Source organism: Salminus brasiliensis, chromosome 6, assembly GCF_030463535.1.
Source record: "Salminus brasiliensis chromosome 6, fSalBra1.hap2, whole genome shotgun sequence".
NCBI lineage: Eukaryota > Metazoa > Chordata > Actinopteri > Characiformes > Bryconidae > Salminus > Salminus brasiliensis.
In genome coordinates, this window is record NC_132883.1 from 35,922,708 (window position 1) to 35,929,240 (window position 6,533).

Here is a 6,533-nt window from a genome sequence, read left to right on the forward strand (position 1 = left end):
GATGAGCTGGCATGTTGGCCAAGTGGTAAGGCGTTGGTCTTGTAAACCGAAGATCATGGGTTCGACCCCAGTCCGTGCCTTCTTTCTTGGAAGATTCTGCCCAATGTCACTTTGCTGGTAGCTTCTGCATGCCCTGTCATATTTGATTTTCCAGCTTACTATGTTAAAATGCTGACTATGCAGGATTTTAACTCTGCCCTCACTGTAAGTTTAAAGCTTTGGCTTGTCCCATGGGCACATTGTCAACAACCTATAGCAAGTTGGGGATGTAGCTCAGTGGTAGAGCGCATGCTTTGCATGTATGAGGTCCTGGGTTCAATCCTCAGCATCTCCACTGAATTTGTCTTTTAGACTGAAGCTCATTATTGGAAGCATGCTGAAGTGAATCAAAACCACAACAAAAACTGTTCATTAAAAAGGCATTTTCAGCTGGAGGAACTTGCTTGATTTGCATGTTCTGAGTCAGTATCAGAAGAATGTTTACTGTTATGCTCAGGTTATTAACTACTGTTGCTTTTACAGGTACATTTGTCCAGTGCTTCCACGGCAATTCAAAACCAAAGCTGTGGGCGCGATGGCCAAGTGGCGTGGCGTCGGTCTTATAAACCAAAGATCACAGGTTTGATCCCCGTTTGTGCCTTTTCCAAGCAAAAAGAAGCTTAATGGGCGCTTTTATTACATGTCAATCAAATCCTCCCCATCTTTGCTGAATGTCTTATTTTTTCTCATGCTCTTGGGTTCCTCAAACAGAAGATTGGCAGAGGGGATGTAGCTCAGTGGTAGAGCGCATGCTTTGCATGTATGAGGTCCAGGGTTCAATCCCCTGCATCTCCATGTTATAACCTGCTGGGCAGGTTTTTGTAACTTCAGACTACGTGGATCAGGAATTTTTCTTCATTGTCTGACCTATTAGAGTATTTCTTTGCAACTTCAAAGAAACACAAACCAGACATTTAGTTCTAGACAAATTCTGCTGCATGTGTTGCAAGGTGCCCAGGATGGGAGTACATGCACATTCTTGTACTGAAGCAGAGGTCACACCAACGTTTGCTAAAAGTTCAAACTGAGCATTTAGCAAGAATTTTATTCATTGAGTCAGCCAAGAATTGTCAGGAGACCGGATGAGGCATAGAGTCATGAGACTAGCACAGTTTATGAGCTGGCATGTTGGCCAAGTGGTAAGGCGTTGGTCTCGTAAACAGAAGATCATGGGTTCGACCCCTGTCCGTGCCTTCTTACTTGGAAGATTCTGCCCAATGTCACTTTGCTGGTAGCTTTTGCATGCCCCATCATATGTGATGTTCCAGCTTACTATGTTAAAATGCTGACTATGCAGGATTTTAACTCTGCCCTCACTGTAAGTTTAAAGCTTTGGCTTGTCCCATGGGCACATTGTCAACAACCTACAGCAAGTTGGGGATGTAGCTCAGTGGTAGAGCGCATGCTTCGCATGTATGAGGTCCAGGGTTCAATCCCCTGCATCTCCATGTTATAACCTGCTGGGCAGGTTTTTGCAACTTCAGACTACGAGGATCAGGAATTTTTCTTCATTGTCTGACCTATTAGAGTATTTCTTTGCAACTTCAGAGAAACACAAACCAGACATTTAGTTCTAGACAAATTCTGCCGCATGTGTTGCAAGGTGCCCAGGATGAGAGTACATGCACATTCTTGTACTGAAGCAGAGGTCACACCAACGTTTGCTAAAAGTTCAAACTGAGCATTTAGCAAGAATTTTATTCATTGAGTCAGCCAAGAATTGTCAGGAGACCGGATGAGGCATAGAGTCATGGGACTAGCACAGTTTATGAGCTGGCATGTTGGCCAAGTGGTAAGGCGTTGGTCTCGTAAACAGAAGATTGTGGGTTCGACCCCAGTCCGTGCCTTCTTTCTTGGAAGATTCTGCCCAATGTCACTTTGCTGGTAGCTTTTGCATGCCCCATCATATATGATGTTCCAGCTTACTATGTTAAAATGCTGAGTATGCAGGATTTTAACTCTGCCCTCACTGTAAGTTTAAAGCTTTGGCTTGTCCCATGGGCACATTGTCAACAACCTACTGCAAGTTGTGGATGTAGCTAAGTGGTCGAGCGCATGCTTCGCATGTATGAGATCCTGGGTTCAATCCCCAGCATCTCCACTGAATTTGTCTTTTAGACTGAAGCTCATTATTGGAAGCATGCTGAAGTGAATCAAAACCACAACAAAAACTGTTCATTAAAAAGGCATTTGCAGCTGGAGGAACTTGCTTGATTTGCATGTTCTGAGACAGTATCAGAAGAATGTTTACTGTTATGCTCAGGTAATTAACTCCTGTTGCTTTTACAGGTACATTTGTCCAATGCTTCCACGCCAATTCAAAACGAAGTCTGTGGGCGCGATGGCCAAGTGGCAAGGCGTCGGTCTTGTTAACCGAAGATCACGGGTTCAATCCCCGTTCGTGCCTTTTCCAAGCAAAAAGAAGCTTAATGGGAGTTTTTATTACATGTCAATCAAATCCTCCCCATCTTTGCTGAATGTCTTGCTTTTACTCATGCTCTTGGGTTCCTTAAATAGAAGATTTGCAGAGGGGATGTATCTCAGTGGTAAAGCGCATGCTTTGCATGTATGAGGTCCAGGGTTCAATCTCCTGCATCTCCATGTTATAACCTGCTGGGCAGGTTTTTGCAACTTCAGACTACGAGGATCAGGAATTTTTCGTCATTGTCTGACCTATTAGAGTATTTCTTTGCAACTTCAGAGAAACAAAAAACCAGACATTTAGTTCTAGAAAAATTCTGCCGCATGTGTTGCACGGTGCCCAGGATGGGAGTACATGCACATTCTTGTAGTGAAGCAGAGGTCACACCAACGTTTGCTAAAAGTTCAAACTGAGCAATTAGCAAGAATTTTATTCATTGAGTCAGCCAAGAATTGTCAGGAGACCGGTTGAGGCATAGAGTCATGGGACTAGCACAGTCGATGAGCTGGCATGGTGGCCAAGTGGTAAGGCGTCGGTCTCGTAAACCGAAGACCATGGGTTCGACCCCCTTCCGTGCCTTCGTTCTTGGAAGATTCTGCCCAATGTCACTTTGCTGGTAGCTTTTGCATGCCCCATCATATATGATGTTCCAGCTTACTATGTTAAAATGCTGACTATGCAGGATTTTAACTCTGCCCTCACTGTACGTTTAAAGCTTTGGCTTGTCCCATGGGCACATTGTCAACAACCTACTGCAAGTTGTGGATGTAGCTAAGTGGTCGAGCGCATGCTTCGCATGTATGAGATCCTGGGTTCAATCCCCAGCATCTCCACTGAATTTGTCTTTTAGACTGAAGCTCATTATTGGAAGCATGCTGAAGTGAATCAAAACCACAACAAAAACTGTTCATTAAAAAGGCATTTGCAGCTGGAGGAACTTGCTTGATTTGCATGTTCTGAGACAGTATCAGAAGAATGTTTACTGTTATGCTCAGGTAATTAACTCCTCTTGCTTTTACAGGTACATTTGTCCAGTGCTTCCACGCCAATTCAAAACCAAAGCTGTGGGTGTGATGGCCAAGTGGCAAGGCGTCTGTCTTGTAAACCGAAGATCACAGGTTTGATCCCCGTTCGTGCCCTTTCCAAGCAAAAAGAAGCTTAATGGGAGCTTTTATTACATGTCAATCAAATCCTCCCCATCTTTGCTGAATGTCTTATTTTTTTCTCATGCTCTTAGGTTCCTCAAACAGAAGATTGGCAGAGGGGATGTAGCTCAGTGGTAGAGCGCATGCTTTGCATGTGTGAGGTCCAGGGTTCAATCCCCTGCATCTCCATGTTATAACCTGCTGGGCAGGTTTTTGTAACTTCAGACTACGTGGATCAGGAATTTTTCTTCATTGTCTGACCTATTAGAGTATTTCTTTGCAACTTCAAAGAAACACAAACCAGACATTTAGTTCTAGACAAATTCTGCCGCAAGTGTTGCAAGGTGCCCAGGATGGGAGTACATGCACATTCTTGTACTGAAGCAGAGGTCACACCAACGTTTGCTAAAAGTTCAAACTGAGCATTTAGCAAGAATTTTATTCATTGAGTCAGCCAAGAATTGTCAGGAGACCGGATGAGGCATAGAGTCATGAGACTAGCACGGTTTATGAGCTGGCATGTTGGCCAAGTGGTAAGGCGTTGGTCTCGTAAACAGAAGATCATGGGTTCGACCCCAGTCCGTGCCTTCTTACTTGGAAGATTCTGCCCAATGTCACTTTGCTGGTAGCTTTTGCATGCCCCATCATATGTGATGTTCCAGCTTACTATGTTAAAATGCTGACTATGCAGGATTTTAACTCTGCCCTCACTGTAAGTTTAAAGCTTTGGCTTGTCCCATGGGCACATTGTCAACAACCTACAGCAAGTTGGGGATGTAGCTCAGTGGTAGCGCGCATGCTTCGCATGTATGAGGTCCAGGGTTCAATCCCCTGCATCTCCATGTTATAACCTGCTGGGCAGGTTTTTGCAACTTCAGACTACGAGGATCAGGAATTTTTCTTCATTGTCTGACCTATTAGAGTATTTCTTTGCAACTTCAGAGAAACACAAACCAGACATTTAGTTCTAGACAAATTCTGCCGCATGTGTTGCAAGGTGCCCAGGATGAGAGTACATGCACATTCTTGTACTGAAGCAGAGGTCACACCAACTTTTGCTAAAAGTTCAAACTGAGCATTTAGCAAGAATTTTATTCATTGAGTCAGCCAAGAATTGTCAGGAGACCGGATGAGGCATAGAGTCATGGGACTAGCACAGTTTATGAGCTGGCATGTTGGCCAAGTGGTAGGGTGTTGGTCTTGTAAACAGAAGATCATGGGTTCGACCCCAGTCCGTGCCTTCTTTCTTGGAAGATTCTGCCCAATGTCACTTTGCTGGTAGCTTTTGCATGCCCCATCATATGTGATGTTCCAGCTTACTATGTTAAAATGCTGACTATGCAGGATTTTAACTCTGCTCTCACTGTAAGTTTAAAGCTTTGGCTTATTCCGTGGGCACATTGTCAACAACCTACTACAAGTTGTGGATGTAGCTCAGTGGTCGAGCGCATGCTTCGCATGTATGAGGTCCTGGGTTCAATCCCCAGCATCTCCACTGAATTTGTCTTTTAGACTGAAGCTCATTATTGGAAGCATGCTGAAGTGAATCAAAACCACAACAAAAACTGTTCATTAAAAAGGCATTTTCAGCTGGAGGAACTTGCTTGATTTGCATGTTCTGAGTCAGTATCAGAAGAATGTTTACTGTTATGCTCAGGTTATTAACTACTGTTGCTTTTACAGGTACATTTGTCCAGTGCTTCCACGGCAATTCAAAACCAAAGCTGTGGGCGCGATGGCCAAGTGGCGTGGTGTCGGTCTTATAAACCAAAGATCACAGGTTTGATCCCCGTTTGTGCCTTTTCCAAGCAAAAAGAAGCTTAATGGGCGCTTTTATTACATGTCAATCAAATCCTCCCCATCTTTGCTGAATGTCTTATTTTTTTCTCATGCTCTTGGGTTCCTCAAACAGAAGATTGGCAAAGGGGATGTAGCTCAGTGGTAGAGCGCATGCTTTGCATGTATGAGGTCCAGGGTTCAATCCCCTGCATCTCCATGTTATAACCTGCTGGGCAGGTTTTTGCAACTTCAGACTACGAGGATCAGGAATTTTTCTTCATTGTCTGACCTATTACATTCTTTCTTTGCAACTTCAGAGAAACACAAACCAGACATTTAGTTCTAGACAAATTCTGCCGCATGTGTTGCAAGGTGCCCAGGATGGGAGTACATGCACATTCTTGTACTGAAGCAGAGGTCACACCAACGTTTGCTAAAAGTTCAAACTGAGCATTTAGCAAGAATTTTATTCATTGAGTCAGCCAAGAATTGTCAGGAGACCGGATGAGGCATATAGTCATGGGACTAGCACAATTTACGAGCTGGCATGTTGGCCAAGTGGTAAGGCGTTGGTCTCGTAAACAGAAGATCATGGGTTCGACCCCAGTCTGTGCCTTCTTTCTTGGAAGATTCTGCCCAATGTCACTTTGCTGGTAGCTTTTACATGCCCCATCATATGTGATGTTCCAGCTTACTATGTTAAAATGCTGACTATGCAGGATTTTAACTCTGCCCTCACTGTAAGTTTAAAGCTTTGGCTTGTCCCATGGGCACATTGTCAACAACCTACAGCAAGTTGGGGATGTAGCTCAGTGGTAGAGCATGTATGAGGTCCTGGGTTCAATCCCCAGCATCTCCACTGATTTTGTCTTTTAGACTGAAGCTCATTATTGGAAGCATGCTGAAGTGAATCAAAACCACAACAAAAAATGTTCATTAAAAAGGCATTTGCAGCTGGAGGAACTTGCTTGATTTGCATGTTCTGAGACAGTATCAGAAGAATGTTTACTGTTATGCTCAGGTAATTAACTACTGTTGCTTTTGCAGGTACATTTGTCCAGTGCTTCCACGCCAATTCAAAACCAAGGCTGTGGGAGCGATGGCCAAGTGGCAAGGCGTCTGTCTTGTAAACCAAAGGTCACAGGTTC

The 6,533-nt window shown here is 44.0% G+C and overlaps 9 non-coding genes across 9 annotated transcripts; all 9 read left to right on the forward strand.

Moving 5' to 3' along the window:
- Window positions 1-262: 262 nt before the first annotated feature.
- trnaa-ugc (transfer RNA alanine (anticodon UGC)) lies at window positions 263-334 on the forward strand. Its single transcript has one exon. It is a non-coding gene; the product is annotated as a tRNA-Ala (tRNA).
- Window positions 335-762: 428 nt separating this feature from the next.
- On the forward strand, window positions 763-834 carry trnaa-ugc (transfer RNA alanine (anticodon UGC)). The gene has a single exon. It is a non-coding gene; the product is annotated as a tRNA-Ala (tRNA).
- A 581-nt stretch (window positions 835-1,415) lies between these two features.
- Window positions 1,416-1,487, forward strand: trnaa-cgc (transfer RNA alanine (anticodon CGC)). The gene has a single exon. It is a non-coding gene; the product is annotated as a tRNA-Ala (tRNA).
- Window positions 1,488-2,374: 887 nt separating this feature from the next.
- trnat-ugu (transfer RNA threonine (anticodon UGU)) lies at window positions 2,375-2,446 on the forward strand. Its single transcript has one exon. It is a non-coding gene; the product is annotated as a tRNA-Thr (tRNA).
- Window positions 2,447-2,968: 522 nt separating this feature from the next.
- trnat-cgu (transfer RNA threonine (anticodon CGU)) lies at window positions 2,969-3,040 on the forward strand. Its single transcript has one exon. It is a non-coding gene; the product is annotated as a tRNA-Thr (tRNA).
- A 683-nt stretch (window positions 3,041-3,723) lies between these two features.
- On the forward strand, window positions 3,724-3,795 carry trnaa-ugc (transfer RNA alanine (anticodon UGC)). The gene has a single exon. It is a non-coding gene; the product is annotated as a tRNA-Ala (tRNA).
- A 581-nt stretch (window positions 3,796-4,376) lies between these two features.
- Window positions 4,377-4,448, forward strand: trnaa-cgc (transfer RNA alanine (anticodon CGC)). The gene has a single exon. It is a non-coding gene; the product is annotated as a tRNA-Ala (tRNA).
- Window positions 4,449-5,029: 581 nt separating this feature from the next.
- Window positions 5,030-5,101, forward strand: trnaa-cgc (transfer RNA alanine (anticodon CGC)). Its single transcript has one exon. It is a non-coding gene; the product is annotated as a tRNA-Ala (tRNA).
- A 429-nt stretch (window positions 5,102-5,530) lies between these two features.
- Window positions 5,531-5,602, forward strand: trnaa-ugc (transfer RNA alanine (anticodon UGC)). The gene has a single exon. It is a non-coding gene; the product is annotated as a tRNA-Ala (tRNA).
- The last annotated feature ends 931 nt before the right edge of the window (window positions 5,603-6,533 follow it).